This window comes from Heterodontus francisci, chromosome 26 (assembly GCF_036365525.1).
Source record: "Heterodontus francisci isolate sHetFra1 chromosome 26, sHetFra1.hap1, whole genome shotgun sequence".
NCBI lineage: Eukaryota > Metazoa > Chordata > Chondrichthyes > Heterodontiformes > Heterodontidae > Heterodontus > Heterodontus francisci.
In genome coordinates this window covers 43,078,450-43,104,224 of record NC_090396.1, presented here as the reverse complement: position 1 = coordinate 43,104,224, position 25,775 = coordinate 43,078,450, and the positions used below count along the sequence as shown (strand labels likewise).

Genomic DNA, 25,775 nt, shown 5'->3' with positions numbered 1-25,775 from the left:
TGCAGTCAGAATGAGCAGTCATGCTCCTCCTGGGCCCACATATAAACTCCAGCTCATTACCAGACCATGAAAGGACCTGTCACCACCTGGATCATCTCCCCACTCCCCCCCACCCCACTAATTCCATGCTCTGACGTGTTTGCCGCTCAGCATGGGAACCACCCGATTTCCTGCCCTACCCAAACATCAAGCTGCAATGGGCAGCTGGCAGCATGAAAATGTGATTGAAACAAACAGTCAGTCGGTCAACAGCGCCAATGGCCGACTGCCCATTGTGGACCTCAAGTTAAAGTTGCCCCAAATATTCTCATTTTCATACGAGTCAGTCATGATTTAATGTTTTGCATGGGTGTACCCAGTTTAAAACTTGAGTTAGCCCACCTGATTTGTCATTTCCTTTGGCAACTATTCTGGATTCCTTCTGTTGTCGTTTACAGTTTGCCAACTTAATAAGTGATAAATGTCTGAAGTAACTGACAGGGTATCACTACACTGCATTGATTTTTTTTTAGAGAAGCATTGGTGATGAATCATTTGCAGTAAAATCACTCTGAAATAAGTTGTCACTTCTTAAGCAGTTACTGTCAGTGTAATTTTTGGTTACACTGCCTAGTTAGAAGGCACTGTAAGTTCTTGCATCTGACTAATGTGACAAGATGTTGAGTTAGTATTTATGTATGTATACAATGCTATATTTTAGCAAGCTTTTTGTTGAAGGATTATGCTGGAGCCAATCCTTACTCATACAAAAGCAAAATACTGCAGATGCTGGAAATCTGAAACAAAAACAGAAAATGTTGGAAATACTCAGCAAGTCTGGCAGCATCTGGGAAAGAGAAACAGTGTTAACATGTCAGGTCATGATCTTTCAACAGAACCAGTTCCAAACTTTTTTAGTACAAATCCATTTGTGTGACAAATGATTGTTCCCTATCTGGTACCTCAGAATAAACACCAAACTCTCTCCAACTCTCTAACTCCTTATGTTTTTCTCTCATTAGTTTATCCTCAAGTTTATTGGCAGCCACCAAAACTTCACAGTCATGAGGACTTCTGCTTCTGGTTCTATTGCGAGACTATTCTTCAGCCTTCATTTCATTGTGTAATCTGTTCAAACTATAGCCTGTACCAGCACTTTGATGTCTTTTGGGACTACTGCTGTAAGATCTCCCTCTTGCATTATTGGATGCTATTTCTCCAGTACGTGATTGTTTCCTGATACAAGCATCACTTCCAGACCCACTATTAGAACTTGCACTGCGCTTCTTACCCTCCACTCCTTCACCCCATTCTGCCAGTCCATGGACCTTGTTTCTTGGCCATCATCCTGAACATTCACCCAATATTTAAACTTGCTGGTAGATTTTCCTGTATATCCCACAATTGGCAGATCCCTCCATTCACTAGACCCTTTTGGAATATATGTCACCCGAGTACCTATTCGAGGCAATTGGCCTTTGGATGTGAAAGCTCTGTCCTGTGCATCATGACCAGTCACATTACCGCAGTTCAACCCTTGATCTACTGTATTCTGTTCCTCAGGACCTTCATCACAAAACACATGAGGTACAAGGTGTCTCATTTCCTTCTATCAGCTGCTCAGATTCTGAGATTTTGTAATCAATCCCAATTATTCGTGAGGAATGAACTTTTAACAGTTTGATAATTACTGTCTTTCCAGCGCAACCTATGACCTTACCAGGGCCTTTCCATTCCCTGTGACCCTCTCTTTTATAATACACCAAATCTCCTGAATTAAATTCTTCCTCAGATGGCTTTATACGATGCCTTGAGCTCTCCGAATTTTCTTTGAGACCTCAGCCTTGATGAAAGCCTGTCTCACTGCATGTAAAGCATTCAAATGTGCAAAAACATTTAAATTGGTTATCGTACCTTCTAGAGCAGGAATACTGTCGCACAGACGACAATTTGGGATTTTGCCCATAGACCAATTGATAGGGACTATTGCCCCCCAACTACCTGAAGTGAATTCTTTGCATGAACTGCCCATGCCAGGGCAGTAGTCAACTTGCAGTTTAGTTGATTAACTAAGATTTTATGCAGCATTTCATCAAACACTGTATGATTCCTTTCCCAGAGCCCATTGCTGAAAGGACTTACAGCTGCACTATTCATGACCCAAAAGTTCATGTTTTCACAAATGTCTCTGAACTGATCATTGGCAAATTCCCCTCCATTAACCATCAGAAACTCAGCTGGTGGCCGAAGTCTGGTCCCTATCTATTTCCTCATGATTGTATCTATAATGACCCTTTTGTGCTTACGCTGTATTATTGGAGATTGCCAGGTCTATAAAATGTAGAATGAAAATATTTCTGTCTTTGTCCCATACCTTTAAATCCATGGCAACTACCTCATTCAAGTCACATGCCAATGGAAGGCTTACAATAAGACATGATGGCGTCCTCTGATACTTTTTACAGATTTCACACTTTTCACGAATCTCTTCATCAATCACACCTGCATCCTTTAGCAAGGTTTTTAATCTTTGGCAAGAAGAGTGAACAAATTGTCTGTGTAACTTTAAGAACATTTGCTTTTTTTCCTCTATGATTCTTATCACCTGAAGCCATTAATACTTCTCTAACACTCTGACTGGAAACATCAGGTTTTGTATAGGGGATACAATAAGGCTGTGACTGGGTAAACTGCAAATCCACTGACTTTCCAAAAACAATTACCTTATCATGCTCCATATCTTGTTCGATTTGTGCCTTTTTCACAGAAGATTTACTCAACAGTAAAGGTATCTCACTAAAGACTACATACTACATCAGTACTGATAAAGTGGTTTACTCCGGCCTTTTTAAAAATTCTTTCATGGGATGCAGGCATCCCTGGCAAGGCCAGCATTTGTTGTCCATCTCTGACTGCTGACAACTGAATGGCTTGCTAGGCCGTTTCAGAGGGCAGTTAAGAATCAACCACATTGTTGTAGACCTGGAGTCACATGTAGGCTACACCAGGTAAGGATGGCAGATTTCCTTCCCTAAAGGACATTAGTGAACCAGATGGGTTTTTATGACAATTGATGGTAGTTTAATGGCACAATTACTGAGCCTGGCTTTCAATTTCAGATTTTGTTTTTATGAATTGAATTTAAATCCCACCAGCTGCCATGGCAGGATTTGAACCCATGTCCCCAGAGTATTAGCCTAACATTTTACATGGAATTACAACTCTTTTTAGTGACTACTACTGAGTGAATCCAGATAACATTTTAACCAATCTGCTCTGCATACTGTCAACATGCAAGCATTATCTAACACAGCACAGTTGAATGAATCTGCAACTAACACATTCATCACAGGACTAAGACTACTTGTGACGCATACACCTAGTTCAGATTCATCATTATCTTCCTCTTCTGCCTCTGAATTCTCTGTGTCATGTGTTATTTCGAGGACCCTACCTCTCCACTTAGGGTACTTCATTGCATAATGATACTTCGAGTTATACCTGAAGCATGTATTAACTGTTCCTTGGGCATTCCTGAGATTCATTCACCTATTATTGCTGTTCCAATTCTGCCTTCTACTGTAATAGCCAGACCTGCTAAAGGTGCTTTCATCCTCATTCCTCCTGTCTTCAACTTTTCCATTTTACTGATGCCTGTATCCAGTACCTGGACCATTTCGAAATCCAGCAATCATTGACTCCTCCATTCTTTGTGCCACCTCAGAATGCCCCATTTGTTCTACCAAGGCTGCAGGAAATTACTGTTTCCCCAGGAATTTCTTTAAGGCAGCAGACATTTGATCCAACAGGTAATCTTTGTCCAAGAACCAAACCCCAGTTAGAACCAGGAGCCTATCCATATGTGGTACCCTAGCACTGAAACAGGGATCTCCAAATTGAATTTCCTCAATCTTCTATACAGACTGTTAAAGTCCATGATATATTCCTCCATTGAATAACCATCTGTTTTCTGAAATCTATCAAAATCTGACCATGCCTCATAGGTATTTAATCGATCATCTTTCTTGTAAATTTTCTTACAAGAATTCTAACAGAAGATCCAAGCCTTCATCAGGATCCAACTAATGAGCATCCAGTTCACAAAATAATTTACTTCTGCCTTTACTTTTTGTAGAAAGTGACAATGCCAAGACCATACCTTGTTTCTTCTTTGGTAGGAATGTAACATGGGGGCGGCACAGTGGCGCAGTGGTTAGCACCGCAGCCTCACAGCTCCAGCGACCCGGGTTCAATTCTGGGTACTGCCTGTGTGGAGTTTGCAAGTTCTCCCTGTGTCTGCGTGGGTTTCCTCCGGGTGCTCCGGTTTCCTCCCACATGCCAAAGACTTGCAGGTTGATAGGTAAATTGGCCATTATAAATTGCCCCTAGTATAGGTAGGTGGTAGGGAAATATAGGGACAGATGGGGATGTGGTAGGAATATGGAATTAGTGTAGGATTAGTATAAATGGGTGGTTGATGGTCGGCACAGACTTGGTGGGCCGAAGGGCCTGTTTCAGTGCTGTATCTCTAAATAAATAAAAATAAATAAGTAAAAAATGTGTCCCTATATCCAGTTCATTCTTCCACTGGTCATATTGTTCAGACTTAGAGAACATCAGAGAGTAACCATACCCTAATAATTTACACTTGCTTTCTGCTATTTTTCACAATAGCCACTTAGTTTTCTGTGAAATAATTTTGTTCTTAGTTTCCAACCTTCACTTTTAGGCAGCCATTCTCTGCTACCATATTAAATTCCATAAAGTTTGTTGTTGAAGGATTATGCTGGAGCCAATCTTTACTTGCATTTATTTTACTAAGTAAAAAGATTATAAACATGCAGCTTCTCACTCAAACCTTAATCCAATTTCAGTAAGTGTCCCCTTATATACTCAGGTAAGACCCTAATTAACACCCTCCACCTATATATGATTAAACACAATTAACATAAAACACATAAATAAAGAAAGTGACAATCAAAAAAGGATGAATGTCAGGTTGAAGAGATTCCATAGATGCTGGACTTGCTTTTTTTTAAAAAAAAGGTCACTTGAAGGACTTGGGAGTTTGTTTAAAAATAAACCCTTATTGGAAGTCACATGTCTTAAGCTAAGTAAACAGCATGACTATGATGACTATGGGAGTTGGTTGCAGAGAAGTGACATGTCAAGATTTATGGTGGTCAAGAGTTGGTTTCATTTTTGGATATTGTTTTGAGTCAGCAGGGGGTAACCCTGCTAAGAGAGAAGCCACCAGCTCATCCTTTTTACACCTCTTTGAAAAACCCTGAGAATCCAGTGTGATAGCTGAAGCCCTGGATGCAGTGATTCTCCTAGACAGGCTGTCAGACTAATCCTTGACGTCACCTGAAAAGAACTGCTCCAGAAAGATCCCAGTGACAGCCGTGTACGGGTATCTGGACGCCAGAATAAAGGAACAGTTGGGAACATACCATATCTTATCCTTTTCCTTCCAGAATTAATAAGTATTTGGCACAAGTATTTTTTTTGTCTTTCTTGTAATGCGATCTCTGCAAAGAAAACTTCCTTATTTTTTCCTTAACCGGTGTATGTGTGTGTGCATCCGTGCGTGTGTATGTGATTTCAACCTGTACATTAATAAGCATTGTATCTTTATTGAATAAGTCTTGTTTTATAATAAATTAATAATTTTGTTGTTTATTAAAGAAACCTGGTTGGTGGATTTTGTTCTGAAACTAAAAATAAAGTATATAATTGGCCGTATTGGTAACTGGGGTAAAACATTTAAATATATGCTATGACGCATGGAGAAGTGGAACTAGAGAAAGACAATCCACTCCTCCAGTAACAGTACCCATTATATACTAACAAGAGACATGAAGAAGTAAATAATACCCTACATTTGCACTAACACACTGCTTGTGTAGAACTTAAGATTTCACTGGTACCATCAGTCCTCACTCCAATCCACTGCAACAAAGAACTCTCAGGTACACTAACCACTAATGGGTTCAGAATTTGTCATGAGCTTGTTCAGAATGGTGAACTCCTGTCCTGTCAGCAACTAACAAGTAAAGCTAACTGAGGATATTAAAGGGTGTGAACCAGAACTTACAAAAAGAACAAAATATTTCTGGCCATAGCAACATGGAAACAGTAAGAACATAAGAAACAGGAGCAAGAGCAGGCCATTCGGCCATTTGAGTCTGCTCTGCCATTCACTAATCAATACGGAGTCAAGAAGGAGGATAATGGGCTTTATTGGGGTGTGACCCCTTAATGTAATTCCAGAAATTTAAGATTATTCTATGAAATTATGTAAGTTTAATTAATGAAGCCTCCTAATAGAAAGAAAGTGGTCTTTGTTAATATTTGTTTAAATATCAGGAATTTGTTTACGTCATGCATTCAAACATATGACAATGACAGACAGGAAAAAGACCCACAGGTCCATTCATTCTGTCCTACATAACGACTTATGCATCACAATATATACACTCACCATCATTTCCAAAATCCATGTAATCTCCTAGGAGACATGAGAAACCAAATAAAAGTCCAGGTCAATTAGATGTGGAAAGTTCCTCTCCGACCCCTTTAGGTGATCAAAACTAGTCCAGGAGACCACTCTGGCCCTGATTACTGTAATACAATACCTACCTTCTGTACGAAGGGATCACTGATCTCAGCCAGAAATAGGTCCAGCTCTCAGGTAGGAATTCAGCAAATCAATGCTCACCTCACAAACCAGTAGCCTGCTCGACAGGTCCACTATTCTCTGTGGAAAGAACTTGATTACATCACCCCTAATTCTACATATATATGAGTAATATTATTTGCACCATAAGTGAATTAAACTTAAAATAAAAATCACCAGATTATAACCAACATTAGGTGTAGGTGGAAATGTGAAGTAATCAGTTCAGCCATGAACTTATTGAATGGCGGAGCAGGCTCAAAGTGCCGAGTGGCCTACTCCTGCTACTAATTTGTATGTTCGAATTCGATTTTCTCTCTGGCCCTGATCTGGAAGGCACAGCTGTACTCAGAAATGGACAAGGCGAAACAAGTCCATGTGCACCTTTTTAGTATTTAAATCTGTACAAGATCTTTTTTGCCTTTCATAGTCACCAGTTAAATTTGATATATCGGCTGATTATCTAAAAATACATGGTCCAGCTAGCTTCATTGTCCTTTTGGTGCCTCTAGTAATATATATTTATGCCACTGGTGCCTTTACTTTTATGAACGGTATATTACAGTTATGAACGAGACAAAATCTGACATTGTCAAATTACAGTGCCACAGGCACAAGTAGATGGTTATCTATCTGTACAGATACTGCTCAAATTTCTATCATGCATAACGACCTGAAAAACTGAGAAGGCTGAAGGTGTGGGCTGAGAAAGGAGTGATAGCAAATCAGCAGGCAGCTTTACACCTCGGCTGCTTCATTCTCATTCATTTTTTGGCTGGTGATAAAAGTCACAATTGTCCCCACAGTCTGACCTCTGTCCATGGGTATTATTGGAGGATTGTTTTCCTGTATCTACACTGCACATACTTTAGCTGGTAGTATTCTGAGAAAATATTGCAATAAATTACCCAAATTTCAACATAACTTTACTAATGAAGATTTTATCTGTCACTGTTACTGACTTATGACAATGAAAAAGAAGTTATTAAGAAACCCTTAAGGATTTCAAACATGAAACACTTCAGAATGAAAACTGAAAGGTCAGGCACTGATTTCATTTCTGTATATTTGTCGAAAAAACTTCAAAATGTTTTAATGCTAAAATGCTTAACATCAACTCCTCAGCAGTCTGCTTGGTGTACTGTTTATGTCTTACACCCTCTCTAGCATATCAGGTGTACTTTCTCATTTTATTTCATTCCTTATTATCATTTATCTTTTATATTGTTTTTACTGTCAACTTTTCTTTCACCTTCTTAAATTGACCTTGCCTACTTCATTCTGCTAAATGATGTCACTATCAATCTGCCCCTTGATTTCTGTCCTTCAGTGTCTCTCCAGGTCTTTTTCCTGCTTTTAACAATCCCTAATTTTCTGTCTTCTGCATTGTTACTATCTCTATTTCAAGAACATGCTCTCTCTAATATAGCATCTCAGCCTGTTAGAAACTGCACCATATAAATTGTCATGATCCTTCACTGCTTCACACTGACATTACAGTCAGCAGCAAGGTGCAATTCAAAAAAGAACCAAGGACTTTTCAAAGTAACAGTCGGAAACCACCAAAATTTGCTTCATCATAAAACCATACAATCTTATAGCACAGAAGGAAGCCATTCAGCACATAATTTCTGTGTCAGCTCTTTGAAAGAGCTATTCAATTAGTCCCACTCTCCTGCTCTTTCCTTATTGCCCTGCAGTTTTCTTCCCAGCAAGTATTTTTCTAATTCTCTTTGAACATTACTATTGAATCTGCTTCCACCACTCTTTCAGACAATAGATTCCAGATCATAACAACTCACTGTATGCAAAACTTTCTCCTCAATTTATCTTTTACTAATTACCTCAGATTGGTGTCCTCTGGTTCTCAATCCTTCTGCCAATGGTAACAGTTTCTCCCCATTAACTTTGTCCAGATCCTCATGATTTTGAGCACCTCTATCAAATCCCCTCTTAATCTTCTCTTCTCCAAGGAGAAGAGCTCCAGTTTCTCCAATCTATCCATGTAACTGAAGTCTCTCATCCCTGGTACCATTTTAATAAATCTCTTCTGGACCTTCTCCAAGGCCTTGACATCCTTTCTAAAATGTGGTGCCTTGAACTGGACACAATACTCCAGCTAAGGCCTGATGCGTGATCTATAAAGGATTAGCATATCTTCCTTACATTTGTATTCTATGCCTTTATAAAGCTAAGGACCGCATGTGCGGTTCTCAACTTGTTCTACCACTTTCAAAGATTTCTGCATGTAAATCCCCAGGTCTCCCTGTTCCTCCACCCCCTTTAAAATTGTACCATTTAGCTTATATTGCCTCTCCTCATTCTTCCCTCCAAATGCTTCACTTCATTCTTCTTTATGCTTCATCTATTGTGTATCTGGCCACTTCACTAATCTTTCTGTGTCCTCCTGAAGTCTTTTTATTGATTATCCACAATGGCTGGAATTTTACATCCACCCCACTCCCCACAGGAATGGGCTGGTGGTGGAGGGATGGTCGTAAAATTGAGTGGTAGGTGGTGGGTGCCATTCCCGCACCTTCTCGCCCTCGCTGCAATTTTACCAGGTTCGGCAGTGGCCAATCAAGGCCCTTAAGTGGCCAATTAACTGCCACTTAAAGACCTCCTCCCGCTTACACTAACTGCCCCTGTCAATATCATAGCCTATGTTTCATGTTTAGCAGTTCCAAAGGGTACTGCTGCAGCAGTTCTAGACATGGGTCCACGTCCAAAACATTAAACAGTCTGACAACTTGCTGTGTAATTCCAATATTTCATGTACACTGAGAACTATCTTTTGGCACAAATTCCAGTGTCAATTAACACACTAAGAACATCCTCTATTTGTTAGACCGAGCAATAAATCTGGAAAACATACTGGTGTTCATGCCCTTGACAAGGCAAAGAACTATGTGGATAGCACATTTAGGGAGGTGGTTACCACAGGTTAAGAATGTGCAGGCAGAGAGGGAATGGGTGACCGGCAGGCAGTCTAAGAGAACCAGGCAGGTAGTGCAGGAGTCCCCTGAGTCAATGTCACTTGCTAATCGGTTTTCCATTTTGGATACTGGTGAGGATTCTTCAGAGGAGTGCAGCAAAAGCCAAGTCTGTGGCACCACAGGTGGCTCAGCTGCACAGGAGGTGAGGAAGAAGAATGGAAGGGCAATAGTGACAGTGGATTCGTTAGTTAGAGGAATAGAGAGGCATTTCTTTAGTTTTTAGTTTTAGAGATACAGCACTGAAACAGGCCCTTCAGCCCACCGAGTCTGTGCCGACCATCAACCACCCATTTATACCAATCCTACACTAATTCCATATTCCTACCACATCCCCACCTGTCCCTATATTTCCCTACCACCTACCTATACTAGGGGCAATTGCTAATGGCCAATTTACCTATCAACCTGCAAGTTTTTGGCACGTGGGAGGAAACCGGAGCACCCGAGGAAACCCACGCAGACACAGGGAGAACTTGCAAACTCCACACAGGCAGTACCCAGAATTGAACCCGGGTCGCTGGAGCTGTGAGGTTGCGGTGCTAACCACTGCGCCACTGTGCCGCCCCCTGTGGCAATAAACCTGACTCCAGGATGGTGTGTTGCATCCCCGGTGCCAGGGTCAAGGATGTCACAGAACAGCTCAAGGACATTCTTCTGGGGGAGGGTGAACAGCCAGAGGTCGTGGTCCATATTGGTACCAACGACATAGGTAAGAAGAGGAATGAGATCCTGAAAGCAGAGTTTAAGGAGTTAGGAAAGAAATTAAAAAGCAGGACCTCAAAAGCAGTATTACTCTCAGGATTGCTCCCAGTTCCATGTGCTAGTGAGCACAGGAATAGGAGGATTAAGTGATTTAACACGTAGCTGGAGAATTGGTGCAGGAGGGAGGGCATCAGATTTCTGAAGCATTGAGATCTATTCTGGGGTAGGTTGGACCTGTACAAGATGTATGGGTTTCATCTTAGCAGGACCGGGACTAATATCCTCGCAGGGAGATTTGCTAGTGCTGTTGGGGAGGGTTTAAACTAAGTTGTCAGGAGGTTGGGAACCTAAGAGGAAGCTCAGGTTTGAGGAAACAAAACTGGTAACAGAAAGTAGAGAAATAGTAAGTGAAATTGGAAGGCAGATGAGATGAAGGCAAACTTCAAATAGGATTGGAATGAGGAATAATGTTAAGACAAAGTTAAGGGCACTCTATCTGAATGCACACAGCATTTGCAACAACGTAAATGATTTGAAAGCACAAATTGACGTAAATGGGTATGAGTTAATTGCCGTTACGGTGATGTGGTTACAGGATGACCAGGACTGGGAACCGAATATTCAGGGATGTTCGTCATTTAGGAGGGATATGCGGAGGGGAAAAGGAAGTGGGGTAACACTGTTAATAAGGAACGAGATCAGTACATTAGTGAGACCAGATCTTAGATTGAAGGAGAAAGATGTAGAATCAGTTTGGGTGGAGCTAAGAAACAGCAAGGGGCAGCAAATATTGGCTTGAGTTGTTTATAAGCCATTAAACTGTAGTGGTAATGTTGGGCATGGTATAAATCAGGAAATTAGAGCTGCGTGTAGCATGAGCAATATAGTAATAATGGGTGACTTCAATTTACATATAGTTTGGGAAAACCTAATTAGCACTAATGCTTTGGAGGATGAATTCCTGGAGTGTGTATGAGATGGGTTTCTGGAACAGTATGTTGAAGAACCAACAAGGGATTGAACTATTTTAGATTTAGTATTATGCAACGAGAAAGGGCTAACCATTAGGAAATAGTGACCACAATATGATAGAATTCTACATTAAGTTTGAAAGAAATATAGTTCATTCTGAAACTGGGGTCTTAAATCTGAACAAAGGAAACTATGAAGGTATGAGGGGTGAGTTGGCTATGGTGGATTGGGAAAACACATGAAAAGATTTGACAGTAGATAAGCAATGTGTAGTATTTAAAGAAGTATTACATGTTTTACCACAAATATACATTCCTCTGAGGCAAAAGAATTCAACAGGAAAGTTGGATCAACCGTGGCTAACAAACGAAGTTAAGGATTGCATTGGGTCAAAGGAAGTGGCTTATAAGGTTGACAGAAAAAGTGGTAAGCCCAAAGATTGGGAGAAATTTAGAGTCCAAAATAGGAGGACTAAGAAATTAATAAAGAATGGAAAAAGAGATTATGAATGTAAGATAGCTAGAAATATAAAGGCGACTGTAAAAGCTTCTTTAGGTACGTGAAAAGGAAACAATTAGCAAGGATGAATGTGGGTCCATTGCAGGCGGAGACAGGAGAGTTTGTAGTGGAGAATGAGGAACAATTACTTTATGTCTGTCTTCATGGAGGAAGGCAAAGAAAATTTCCCAGAATTACTAGGGAACCAAGGGACTTGTAAAAATGAGGAACTGAAAGTAATTAGTATCAACAAAAAGGTAGAATTTGAAAAATTAATTGGATTGAAAGTTGATAAATCCCCTGAACCAGATGAGCTACATCCAGAATATTGAAGGAGGTGACTCTAGAGATAATGGATGCATTAATGGTTATCTTTCAAAATTCTACAGATTCTGGAAGGATTCCTGCAGACTGGAAAGTAGAAGACGTAGCCCCAATATTTAAGAAGGGAGTGAGAGAGAAAACGGAGAACTACAGACTTGTTAGTTTGACGTCAGTAGTAGGGAAAATGTTAGAATCTATTCTAAAGGATGAGATAACTGGACACTTGGAAAATAATGATATGATTGGGCAGAGTCAACATGGATTTGTGAAGGGGAAATCATGTTTGACAAACCTGTTGGAGTTTTTTGAGAATGTTACTTATAGCATAGATAAAGGAGAACCAATAGATGTGGTGTATTTGGATTTTGATAAGGTCCCACACAGGAGGTTAGTAAACAAAATTAGAGCACATGGGATTGGGAGTAATATACTGCTATAGATTGAGAATTTGTTAACAGACAGAAAGCAGAGAGTGGGAATAAATGGGTCATTCTCGGGATGGCAGGCTGTTACGAGTGGGGTACTGCAAGGATCAGTGCTTGGGCCACAGCTATTTACAATCTATATAAATGAATTGGATGTGGGGACCAATTGTAATATTTCCAAATTTGTAGATAACACAAAACTAGGAGGGAATGTAAGTTGTGAGGAGGATGCAAGGAGGCTTCACGGGAATTTGGACAAGATAAGTGAATGGGCAAGAATATGATGGATGGAATATAATGTGAATAAGTGTGAAGTGATCCACTTTGGTAGAAAAAACAGAAAGGCAGAGTATTTCTTAAATGGTGAGAGGTTGGGAAGTGTTGATGTCCAAAGAGACCTGGGTGTCCTTGTTCATGAGTCACTAAAAGCTAGTATGTAGGTAGGTGCAGCAAGCAATTAAGAAGGCAAATGGTATGTTGACCTTCATTGCAAGGGTATTTGAGTGCAGGAGTAAAGAAGTCTTGCTTCAATTGTATAAAGCCTTGGTGAGACCGCACCTGGAATATCGTGTACAGTTTTGGTCTCCTTATCTAAGGAAGGATATACTTGTCATAGAAGGAGTGCAACAGAGGTTCACCAGACTAATCCTTGCGATGGCAGGATTGTCTTATGAGGAGAGATTGCAGAAACTGAGCCTGTATTCTCTAGAGTTTCGAAGAATGAGAGGTGATCTCATTAAAACTTACAAAATTCTTACCGGGCGTGACAGGGTAGATGTGGATAGGATGTTTCCTTTGGCTGGTGAGTCTAGAACAAGAGGACACAGTTTCAGAATAAGGGGCAGCTCATTTAAGACTGAGATGAGGAGGAATTTCTTTACTCAGAGGGTGGTGAATCTGTTGAATTCTGTACCCTAGAGGGCTGTGGAAACTCAATCATTGAGCATGCTCAAGACAGAAATCGATAGATTTCTGAATACTAGTGACATCAAGGGATATGGGGATAGTGAGAAAAAATGGCGTAGAGGTAGATGATCAGCCATGATCTGTTTGAATGGCAGAGCAGGCTCGATGGACCAAATGGCCTAGTCCTGCTCCTATTTCCTATGGTCCTTTGATCTGTTATATTATGTGATCCATTTCAATTCTATTTGTAACCATAACCTAATATCTGACACAAGAGTGGACCATTGCTGAACCTTATGTCTGTGTAGGAGAGAATTACTTGCAACTCTGAAATCGACAAATCTCTCTGCAGAAATCAATAAAATACAACACATGCCATTCATGGCATGGAAGTAGCAGAGAGCTACCTTTGTGTGATTTTGCAAGTTCAGTTATTTTACATATTTAGAATATGCTCCATTTGCACATTGGTCTAATATAGGCAACATATCTGATGCATGGCCAGCATATCTAGCCAGCTCTCAAAAAGCTGCTGGAAAATTTAAACAGATGTAACACCTTAAAGCAAGCGGCTTTATATGGAGCAATAACTATTTCATTCTCTCAAAAAACTGAAAATAGTTCTTCAATATTTGTTAGCTTTCCAAAGTCTGCATGGGGAATTGGGAGGAATTTGGAGGCAAAAATGAAGCAGGCATGAAGCAGAGTCTATGGACAAATGAAGGAATGGTGCGGCGACTGAGTGGATGTTGGCGATGATGATGGTTTCAGCGCATTCTCTCCACAAAACAACAGCAAACCATGTTGACATGAGAGGGCAGCCAAGCCTCGTGCTGTGCAGTACTTGCACCAATCGGTGAAGGTGGTATAATTTAAGCAACCTGAAAGGTAAGGCAACCAACAATACAATATACAAGGTAGATGGTCCAAACTTGTACTAAATGTTACCTGTCACCTGCTACACAGTAACTGCACACCTGTGCCAAGCCCTTTCATACCTAAAAGCTCCTTAACAGCATATACACACTCATACTTCAGTAACTAGAATTTAAATCTTTGGCACACTGACATCTTCAAAGGGCTTCATATCAAGAATGGCCTTCAAATCATTCAAACACAACAAGGCTACATGATGCATCATCACTTACTGACACCCAGCATGGGTTGGAGACTACCCACATGTATGTCCAAATTACAACATTACAAAAATACTTCACTGCTCGCATGACAAGATGGCACAAATACAAGTGCACAGACTCAAATTAGAAAAGGGCTCAAACATCATTGGTTCTTAACACATTTGGAGAAGATCACTCTGGACATCTTTGCAGATAACAGCATAGAGGGAGCAGGACAATGTGAAGCTGCAGGGACCCAAAGCACAGAGTTAATACCATCCTGTTTTATGTTTTGTTCCCTTTCATAGTGACACAGTTATACACAAAATCATTCAAATAGCACACATGGGGCTGGATTTTGTGCAGCTGGCAAGGCTCCTGTTGCTGGGCCAAAAAGGCAAGGAGAAACTTGCCTCAGCCTTTGCGAGCTCCCCCACCCGGCGCAATCCTCCGTTGCTCCGGAAGCGAAGTTGCTGGCGCTGGAATTTCTGTCCCTTTAATGATAGGGATCCTGCCTTCAAGAGCTGCTGGCCAATCACAGGGCTGGCAGCTCAGCAGTATTGGCAGCGCCACCAGGAGTGGTGGCCACTACCAGTACGGCAGAGGCCTTGGACCCAGGTCCAGCGCTGGAACCCTGGACCTCAGGTAAGTGAGGTGGGCTCAGCAGGAGGCAATATACATCCAAGATGTTCAGGGAACAATTCTCCTACCTGAAGTTCAGCGAGGTGTCGTCTGTGCTTCAGAAGGATGTCCTCACTGAAATCTGCCACCTGCTGCAGCCTGCTATAACCTCAAAGCAAGGCGGGGACCACATTGTCAGTGGCTGTGAAGGTGACCATGGTCATGAATCTTTATGTATCTGGCTCCTTCTGGCTGGAGATGGAGCTATATGCAACAGTTTTCCATCCACTGTTGCGTACGGGAGGTCATTGAGACTCTGTATTTCAAGACAGCTGACTACATTCCATTCTTTCTTGCCAAAGAGCTGCAGGTGGAGCAAGTACAGGGCTTTGCGAAGATTGCAGGACTCCCCATGGTGCAGGGGATCATTGACTGCGCTCAAATTGCTTTGCAGGCACTGCATGCTAACTCTGAGATGTACTGCAAGTGAAAGGGATTCCACTTGCTCAACATCCAGCTGGTGTGCGACTATCCACAGAGAGTCACGCAAATCAATGCCCGGTGTACCAGCTGCATTTGAGCCACCATGACAAACCAGAGGTTGGCTAATGGGTGGCAAGAGCTATCTGCTAACAAGATGGCTCATGATTCCAGTGCACAACCCATGAACATGTGTGTAGCATACATACAACGAAAGCCAAGGTGCCACACAAAATGTGGCCAATGGTGTGTTGAAATTAGGCTACTGCTGCCTGGACTGCTCTGTAGGAACCATGCAGTGCTCAGAGTGGGTGTCAAGGTTTGTGATGGTCTACTGCATGCTGCACAACCTTGCCATCAAGTGGGCACTACCCTTGTCACTAGACAGCAAGCAACTGATCAGCAGGAGGAGGAGCAGGAGAAGGAAGAGAAAGAGCAAGGGAGAAGGCAACCCAGACACCCCTTTTCTGGTCGGGCTGTCCGTCAACAGCTCATTCAACTGCAATACTAGTAAACCCAACCCCAATTCCCTATTCACTGATGGAGGGAAGTTATGTTGTGGGATTGTCACTGACCATTATAGCATCCACTTGGCCACAATAAACAAATAAAAGCCAAAACAAATTAAACATTCCAAACCAAATTTATAAATAAAAGCATGCACACAAATATAGACTAATTGCCTGTCTGCATTCCCTCAGTACCTGTCTTCTATGTGTCTTTGCTTGTCCGTGTTCTCCTTTGCAGTGGCTGCAAAAAACCCATCTGGTTCACTAATGTCCTTTAGGGAAGGAAATCTGCTGTGCTTACCTAGTCTGGCCTACATGTGACTCCAAATTCACAGCAATGTGGTTAACTCTTACATGCCCTCGAAATGGCCTAGCAAGTCACTCAGTTCAAGGGCAATTAGGGATCGGCAATAAATGCTGGCCTGGCCTGTGATGCCCACATCCCATGAAAGAATTTTTAAAAAATGGTTGGTGGAAGGCTTGCAAGCTTTCACTGGTGGATGGCCTTGCAGGATATCTCAAGCAGCTCTGAGTCCAAAATGCCCAGCTTCAGACTGCACCATCTCAAGCATGAGCAGCAGTGATCTGGGATGGCTGGTTGACAGGCAAAACTAAGGGCACTGGAGGGCTGGCAGGGTTGGAAGTACAAATGCTGTCGTCCGGATAGAGAACAGTAGGTTTGTGTTCCACAGAGCTGTTGAATCTTCCCTGGGACACATCAGTAATCCTAGTAATCTATTGTGAGGGCAGATTGCTGGACTGCTGTGATACCATGCAAGTCCTGAACACTGGTATTCACAGCTATGAGGGCAATAGGCTGAGCCTTTGTGGCAGAAACTCGAGTTTGTACAATAACGATCTGAGCTTGCATGATTTCAGATCAAGACCCTGACATTGGGTGGCTGCTGCTGGTGCTGCAATGGAAGCTGAGATGTCGGCCATCAGACACTGCTTCATGGTTGGGTCCAGAAGTGTGCTAAGGAAGTTGGCCACCAATTCCATTCTGGAATGGGTGGGTTCCGAGCTTTGCACAAAGACCTGTGCCAAGTTGATGGTGAACTCCTCCATCCCAGCTCTTTGACATTTCATGCAGGCTCTCTGGCAGGCCTGCCAATTCACCAAGCATTTCATTGTACATACTCATCGGTGTTCTTCTGTAGGCTGCCCTATACAGATACTCATCTGAGTCCTCAGAAGCGAAATCCGTACATGGCCTTGCCCTCCAATGAGTTGGCGCCTGCAGAACCCTTGCCCCCTGCCCTGGTTGCAGGCCACTCATGCCTGTTATTTCACCATGTGCAGTTCCCACCTCTATGCTATTCTCTTAATTATGTCCAGTGTCAGTATCTGAGCTGGTGGTTGTCAGTATTAAATCAAGTGCTTCTTGATTACAAGTGCCTTGTTGCTCTTCCACTCCCTGGCCAGTTGATAGTTCTTGGGTATCTGAAAGGCAAAAGGTACAAGAGTGGGGTAGGGATGGGGGTGGAGGGGTGCAGAAGCAAAAGGTGCAGGTTTATACCATCTGCAACTTTGGAAATAAGATTGTTGGAAGAGGGGGAAGTGAGATGTGAGAAGGTGGATTAGGTATGAGCATACTGTTATCTTCTATGGTTTCAGCCCTGCTGCTGGCCATGGACTCAGCATTGGCTGCTCCGATGATGGCGAGCACAGTCTCCTCCATGGATGTTAGGACATGCGGGCACACCTATCCTCCACTGGTTAGCTCTGGTTGCTGCTGATTGTGTGCCACCTTAACCTGCAAGAGAGAGGAAAGTGTGTCAGTGAAGTGTGTTGCAATCTATTTGATTAATGTGCCTGTCATAGTTGCATGGCTGGCAGTGTATGCAAACTGTGAGATGTGGGTGTAAGGCTTGCAGGAGTGCTAAGTATGTTAGGGTGAGGTGAAGCTATGAATATATGGTCAGAGTTCTGATTGATAGAGGCGACTGTTAGGAGGTGAGTGATGATGGCGTGGTGTATTGAGTAGTATGTAAGGCTAGTGGTGCATTTGATAGTGTATATGGCATTTGAAGGTGAATTCACTGACCTTGACCACTTGTGTGAGGTCGTTGAACATTTTGCGGCAATGCAACCAGGTCCTTGGGGCTTGACTCCTGGTATTGATCTCCATGGTTATCTGCTCCCACCGCCTTTGTCCATTTGTCTTGAGGGCCTCCTGGCCCTCCGTGGATTTTTAAAAATTCATTTCTGGGATGTGGGCATCGCTGGCTAGGCCTGCACTTATTGCCCATTCCTAATTGCCCTTGGGAAGTTAGTGGTGAGCCGCTGGCTTGAACTGCTGCAGTCCTTAGGGTGTAGGTACACCAACAGTGCTGTTAGGAAGGGCGTTCCAGGATTTTGACTCAGTGACAGTGAAGGAACGGCGATATAATTCCAAGTCAGGATAGTGTGTGGCTTGGAGGGGAACTTGCAGGTGGTGGTGTTCCCATGCATCTGCTGCCCTGTCCTTCTAGGTGGTAGAGGTTGCATGTTTGGAAGGTGAATACCACACTTCTCTCCTTTGCACCAAGACCTCCAGTGCAGCATCCCAAAGCCTTGGAGCATGTCCTTTCCCATGTTCTGCCATTATTCAGTCTTTTTCCACATCACAGTGACTTGTACAAGGATTTCCAACACCTGCTCCAGCCACAGTGCACCTTGCCTTTAAGAAGTGCAGGGTGACTTTAAGTAGTGCAGGCCAGCTTTAGTCCGTGCTAGCCATTCATAATTTTGGGTCCCCTTCTGAGATGTGCAATTAGTCAATAGCATAGTTAGCACTAACATCATGTTACAATCACGGTAGTGAGCAAGCAGCGCGAAGTTTTGTGCTGCCGACATCACATAGAACAGGCGTGGGGTAATCATGCATTGTGAACCCTGCTCATTTTCAGGGGTGTCCGATTTAGCCCCCTGGTTGTTACAAGGCAAGCTCCGTTTGAAGATATCACTTTTAACCAACAAACCAATTCTCACATTTATTTCTTTTGTGCAACTTAGAGCATCCTGTCAGCACCACAGTGGCATTGAGCGAGATAGCACAACACAACACACCACGTACTCTCAACATTTGTAAACAACAGATAGTGGCAACCACCCCAGCGGATGCAGTTAATACATTTAAAGAGGTAGCATCAGCTCCGTCCTGGTGCACAGAGGAGAAAAAGCTGATGTTCAAAGGAGGAGCTAGAATCTGTCGGTCAGATGATCACTTGGCTGCTATTAAGGATTCCCTGTATTTGTTCAAATTCAGCAATGCAATGAAATTGGGCCAAGTCATGCTTCTATTAGCTCTTCAGTAGAAACAGAAGTAAAATTACTGGCCAGGCTGACCGATCTAAGTTACCCGGTGATGCACGAATGACCAAGACATTAGTTGATACAGTAGTGCTGGCCTATGCTGAGCTATGCTTATGTTGTAGACTGCTTGCAAGTGTCCTGGCAGCAGATGGCAAAGCCATTCACCATTGGAATGAGGGTGCTTCAAGGCTTGCATATATTGGTTGGAGGCATAATGCCAGATGTGGCCACTGCAGCTCAGATTCCTAATAATCTCTTTAATATTCTTTCTCTCATTTTGTTCCACTTCATCCTCACTGTCTAGGATCACTCATGAAGAATACCATTATGGTTTGATCCGGAGTAACTGCACAAATTAAACAGCTGGAGGCGCCTTGATCCCTTGAACAGATAGCATTCTATCATTGCAGATAATGGAAATCTCAGTAGGTTGGAGGTTTTATCAAATGTTCCGTATTGCTTTTTTGTCTGTGCAGTAGCTTACAGTAAATCACTGTTTTTTTAGATTCCTTTGCTTGTAGTGGCAGAAAATTGTACAAAGGACACTGGAAATTCTATTCTATGGCCTCTTGAGCAGTACTGCTCTCAGTTCTGACACTGTCTCTTACAGAGTGGCAGGATGTGGGTTTAATCAGTGATTTCCACACAGATCTAATCCAGTGTTACTATTCTCCTGCCCTTTCCAAATGTTTCATTAATATTCTTTGAACCCTCTACTAGTTGTGGACTACAACAAAAATATTTTTTATTTTTTAACAGACCAATTAAATCCTAAACTGGAACCTTCACATATAAACATTAAAATTCTATCAATGGCTATAGACTCATTGTCAGCATAAGATTTAATAAACATTTGAAGTACTTGGTTGGACCCCTTAATGACAGTAATAAATCCATTCAAACAGGCATGTTTCGTAAACAGTCTTCTACTTTAATATACTGATCACATATATTGCTAACAATTTTACTTTTATTTAGTTTCCTTATCACATCTGTTACCAGCTATTTGATTTACAATCACAGTTTTCAGCGTCTGCTTAGACATTTAACACATCTCTGATTATAAGAAATCTCAGGAATACTTGGGATGCTAACCAGCTGAAGCCACTTTGTGATTGAATCCATCACAGGAACACTAAAAATAATAAATATTTTGTTCATTGTCTGTACTGTCCATTTTTAAAAAAATAAGCATATATATGATGTGTCTTTCTGGGAAAGAACTGACAGTAAACAAGTCTTGGATTTTCATGAGCTTTAGAAATGAATTACACCACAGCTTTAGCTAAACGGCAATTGTGTGCGTGTGTGTGTTTGTGTTAATGGATAGGTTTTAGTATCCATTGTAAAACAAAGTTTATGTTTCCAGTATAAATTATAGCATTATTTAAATATGTAATAACATTTCCTAGTGAATTGCATGTTGGTTCCATGAATACTGGGTAGATGAAATAAATAGCAGGACTGTATTGCATTTGGAACTTTAGTAAAATTGGCCTGGCAACAAGGCATAAGCAAGTTCAATTGATTACCATAATAAACCATTATGAAATAAATCAGGATGAGCTAATAATGGAGAGTCAAAAATGCACATTATAATGGATTACTGTATTATCTGGGCCCATAAATGCAAGATGAAATAATTACAGTGACTCATAGACAAGGCATTCTGTATTATTATGAGTTACAGAGGAAGTCCATTGCTACTCAGTGAACAGACTGTGGTAGGCTTGAAGATATTATGTCATTTGGAAAATGATGTTCTTGTACAAGAATAATTTAGTAAACATCAGTCGTTAGAAAGGATGGAGCTGTATGAGTAACTTTCTATACTTTGACAGTAAACAGGAAGTAATTTCTTTCTTTCTTTAACAAATTAAGAGAGATCAGGGGTAAGAAGAGCAGACCTGAAGGAGTTTGGGGACGGAGGAGCAGAGTGGCCAGAGCCTGGAGGGAGTGGTAGTGTGAGGGAGCAACGTAAAAATAACTGAAAGTGACATCAGCACAAAGGAAGGTGTTGATTGGTAAGTAGCTGGTTAGTTTTTTTATAGGTTTTTCAGAAGTCTTTATGTTCCGTTTAGTTAGTTAATAAATAGAGGTTTGGGAGGGTACCTCAGTCCCCTGGCGAGAACATTCTGTTCCATATGGGAACTCCAGGATACTTCTCGTGTCTTGATAACCATATGCGCAGGAAATGTTGTCAGTTGGAGCAGCTTGAGCTCCAGATTTCAGAGCTTGAGCAGCAGCTTGAGCTCCAGATTTCAGAGCTTGAGCAGCAGCTGGCATCTCTGCAGTACATTCGTGAGGCTGAAAGCTACGTCGATAGCACATTTCTGGACCTGGTCACACCGCACCTCAATGGTGTGCAGACAGAGGGAATGGGTGACTATCAAGCAGCCAAGGAGAACCAGGCAGGTAATGCAGGACTCCCTTGAGTGCATCTCACTCTCCACCCATATTCAGTCCTGAATACTGGTGAGACTGATGGTTCATCTGGGGAGTACAGCCACAACCAAGTCCATGGTGGCTTAGCTGCACAGGAGGGTAGGAGGAAAATTGGGAAAGCAATAGTGATAGAGGATTCTATAGATAGGGGAACTGTTATGATCCTGTAGTTTTTTGTTTGGGAAGAATGCAATGTGCCTTTAAGGTTGGAAAGGGAGCAGTACTGCTTTAAGGCAGCAAGCTCTAAAAGCTGAGTCAAAGAATGCATTCTCGTTGCCCAGGATACAACCATTCAGGACCAGAGATCGAGAGATACATTGTTACAATTTAATTTTGAACTGGCTTATAGTGGAAACAGACTGTTCTAGCTCAGAGACACAGACAGACAGCTGGACCAGCATATACTGAACGAAATGAGAGCTCTCTCTTGGTTTATTTAAACCATATTTATGATACTTTCAGAATTCTGATGTCAAGCCAGATTAATTCCTTAAAAGAAAATAACGAAATTCCTTTAACTATAGAACTGTAATTGTTGAAATTCATCCCGGGAGAAGGAAAGCATTCCTTCAACTGCTGAATTAGACTACTGACTGTTCTACTGTTGAAGAACGATTTTTTTCCCCCATCGGACGGCTTCAAGCAACCTTGGACTGTTCCACATTCAGCAGGAGTGTAAATCTGCAAGGACACTAATTTTTTCTACTTTAAATGTTGTTTATATCTTACTAGTGTTTAAGAATTTAGTTTTTCTAATTAAACAAATTAATTTGTTGATCTAAAGACACCTGGTTTGGTTGGCCTCATTCGAGGGGTTAATAGATGGTATAATTTGGCTGGGTCTTTCTTTAATTTAGAAAGTTTAAAATAATATGTTAGGTGATCTGTGGAGGGACGGGATTGACTTAATAGTGTGTTTCTCCCACCACAATCGGAATCGTATATTTTGATTGGGGGCTTTGACTGGAGCGGTTGGTCATAACAGAACAGACAGTCATTTCTGCGGCTGCAGACGTGAATCGAAGATGGTATGTTGCCTCCCTGCTGCCAGGGTCAAGGGTGTCACTGAGCTGCTACTGAGCACTCTGTAGGGGGAGGGTGAACAGCCAGAAATTGTGAGTACCAACGACAGGCAGAAAGAGAGGTGAGGTCCTGCAGGTAGATTTTAGGGAGCTAGGAAGGAGTCTAGCAAGCAGGACCTCAAAGCTAGTAACCTCTGAATTGCTCCCAGTGACACAATTGAGTATAGAAAGATAAGGATATAGCAGATGAATGTGCGCCTGGAGAGTTGGTGCAGGAGGAAGGGTTTTAGATGCCTAGGACATTAGTTCTGGGGGAAGTGGGACTTATACATGCCAAATGGGTTGCACCCACCAGAGCCAGGACCAATCTCCTTGAAAGGCAGTTTGCTAGTGCTGTTGGGATGGGTTTAAACTAACTTGGCAGGGAATGGGAACCAAGATGTAGCAACAGAAAGGAGAAACAAGGTGCACAAAGGAGCAGGAGAGACAGATAGCACTAGAGTAAGAAATAGTAAGGCATTAGGTAAGGTCAAAGCAAGTGGAATGCAATAAGGTCTAAATTAGGTTTACTGTGCATGTATGCAAACGCACAAAGTGTGTTAAATAAGGTTGGCGAGCTGCAGGTGCAGGTAACCACATGGGAGTATGATGTTGTGCCGACAATGGAGACCTGGCTCAACAAAAGGGAAGGACTGTGTGCTAAATGCTCCTGGATACAAGGTGTTCAGGAAATATGGGGAAGGGAAGAAAGGAGGAGGAGTGGCAGTATTGATTAAGGAGAGTATAACTGTGCTGGAAAGAAAGGATGTCCTAGCGGGGTCAAGAATAGAACCTATTTAATAAAAGCAAAATACTGAGGATGCTGGAAATCTGATATAAAAACAGAAAATGCTGGAAATACTCAGCAGGTCTGGCAGCATCTGTGGAGAGAGAAGCAAAGTTAATGTTTCAGGTCGGGAAGGTGTGTGATAGGACAGAGAGCCAGAGAGATTAACCGACAAGAAGGTCATGGGACAAAAGGAAAGAGAGTGTGATAATGGTGTGGATGAAAGACAAAACACTAGTGCAGAGAGAGTGTTAATAACAGAATAATGAACATCCCTACCCAAAAGCACAGACATGAAAAACACACCACCAAACATCAAGCTACTGCCTACAGGACTGTCACCGGCCTCATCTCCTCTGGAGATCTTCCCTCTACAGCTTTCAACCTCATAGACCCGCAACCCCGGACAGCCCGCTTCTACCTCCTTCCTAAAATCCACAAACAGGACTGTTCTGGGAGACCCATCATTTCAGCCTGTTCCTGCCCTATCTTAACTCTATCCTTTCTCCCCTGGTCCAGTCTCTTCTCACCTACAAATGACACCCTACATCATTTTGACAATTTCCAGTTTCCAGACCTAACTATCTCCTCTTCACTATGGACGTCCAATCTCTCTACACCTCCACCAGGATGGTATGAGGGCTCTCTGCTTCTTCCTTGAACAGAGGCCCAACCAGTCCCCATCCACCACCACCCTCCTCCATCTGGCTGAACTTGTTCTCACATTGAGCAACTTCTCCTTCAACTCCACTCACTTCCTTCAAATAAAAGCTATTGCTATGGGTACCTGCATGGGTCCTTGTTATGCCTATCTTTTTGTGGGGTATGTGGAACATTCCATTTTTATGCAGCAAGTGGTTAGGCTCTGGAATGCACTGCCTGAGAGACTGATGAAAGCAGTTTCAATCGTGGCTTCCAAAGGCGAATTAAATAAGCATCTGAACAGAAAAAAATTGCACAGCTAAGGGGAAAGGGTTGGGCATGGGACTAGCTGATCAGCTCTTGCAGAGAGCCAGCATGTACATGACAGGCCAAATGGCCTCCTTCTGTGCTTTAACCATTCTATGATTCTATAAATGAATTATGGGATAGCCTTACAGCCTGGTGTATATAGATTATCAAAAGGCTTTGACAAAGTTCCACATGAAAGGCTGTCACATAAATCTGCTGATCAAGATGAAATTGTTTGAAGAGTAGGAAGCAGCAGATATTTCTGGGGGTGAGGGGGGAAATAATGAGTGAAGTGCCTAAACGTTGGTGTTACAACTCTGATTATTTCCAATTTATATCAATGATTGGAATTCAGAGACTCGATGCAAATTGATAAAAATATAATCAATGCTCAATAAGGTTATGAAGTCAAGTCTGGTAAGTGCGCATCGACAGAAGAAATGAGTATGTACACTATGAATAGTGTTGAAATAGCTAAGGATAAAGTTGAAAGAGGTCGAGGGATGCTAGGAGACTTCAAGCTTAACATGCCCAATCACTGTGGTGCAACAAAAAAATGAAAGCAGAAATATATTGATAAATCAGCAAAGTAAGAAGATATCAAACTAAATTCATACAATACTCTGATCAAACTTGAGCAGAATAATGGCAGGGCATAATTTACAACTGTTGAACTAAAGTTGGGTAACACTGCTGCAGTTTCCGGGGTCAATATAATTTAAATAATCCTGGAAAGCTTCTGGAATTTGCACCATCTCTGATTTGGAGCACTCTACTTGGGGGAAGGGATGGTAGCCTTTGACTTTCCATTGAAGTCAATGAAAGTCCGTTCGAGTGTAAAATAGGCTGCTGATTTCCTTTTGCTCATTTTGTGCTATTTGTTTATACTTCCATATGTCAAACTGTTCACACCCAAGAATCTCAGTAAATCTCCCAGTTCAGCAAAGAAGCAATGAAAGTGTTTCTACATAGAGCTAGGCAGAGGGGGGCTCCACTGTTTTCATCAGAGACATACAACCAAAAGA

General features: G+C 42.0%; 1 protein-coding gene across 2 annotated transcripts in view; it reads right to left on the bottom strand.

The window, feature by feature from the left end:
• LOC137384291 (alpha-1,6-mannosylglycoprotein 6-beta-N-acetylglucosaminyltransferase B-like) overlaps positions 1 to 25,775 on the bottom strand; it is a 994,997-nt gene that overhangs the window by 627,391 nt on the left and 341,831 nt on the right. The gene's annotated exons all lie outside the window — the stretch shown is intronic.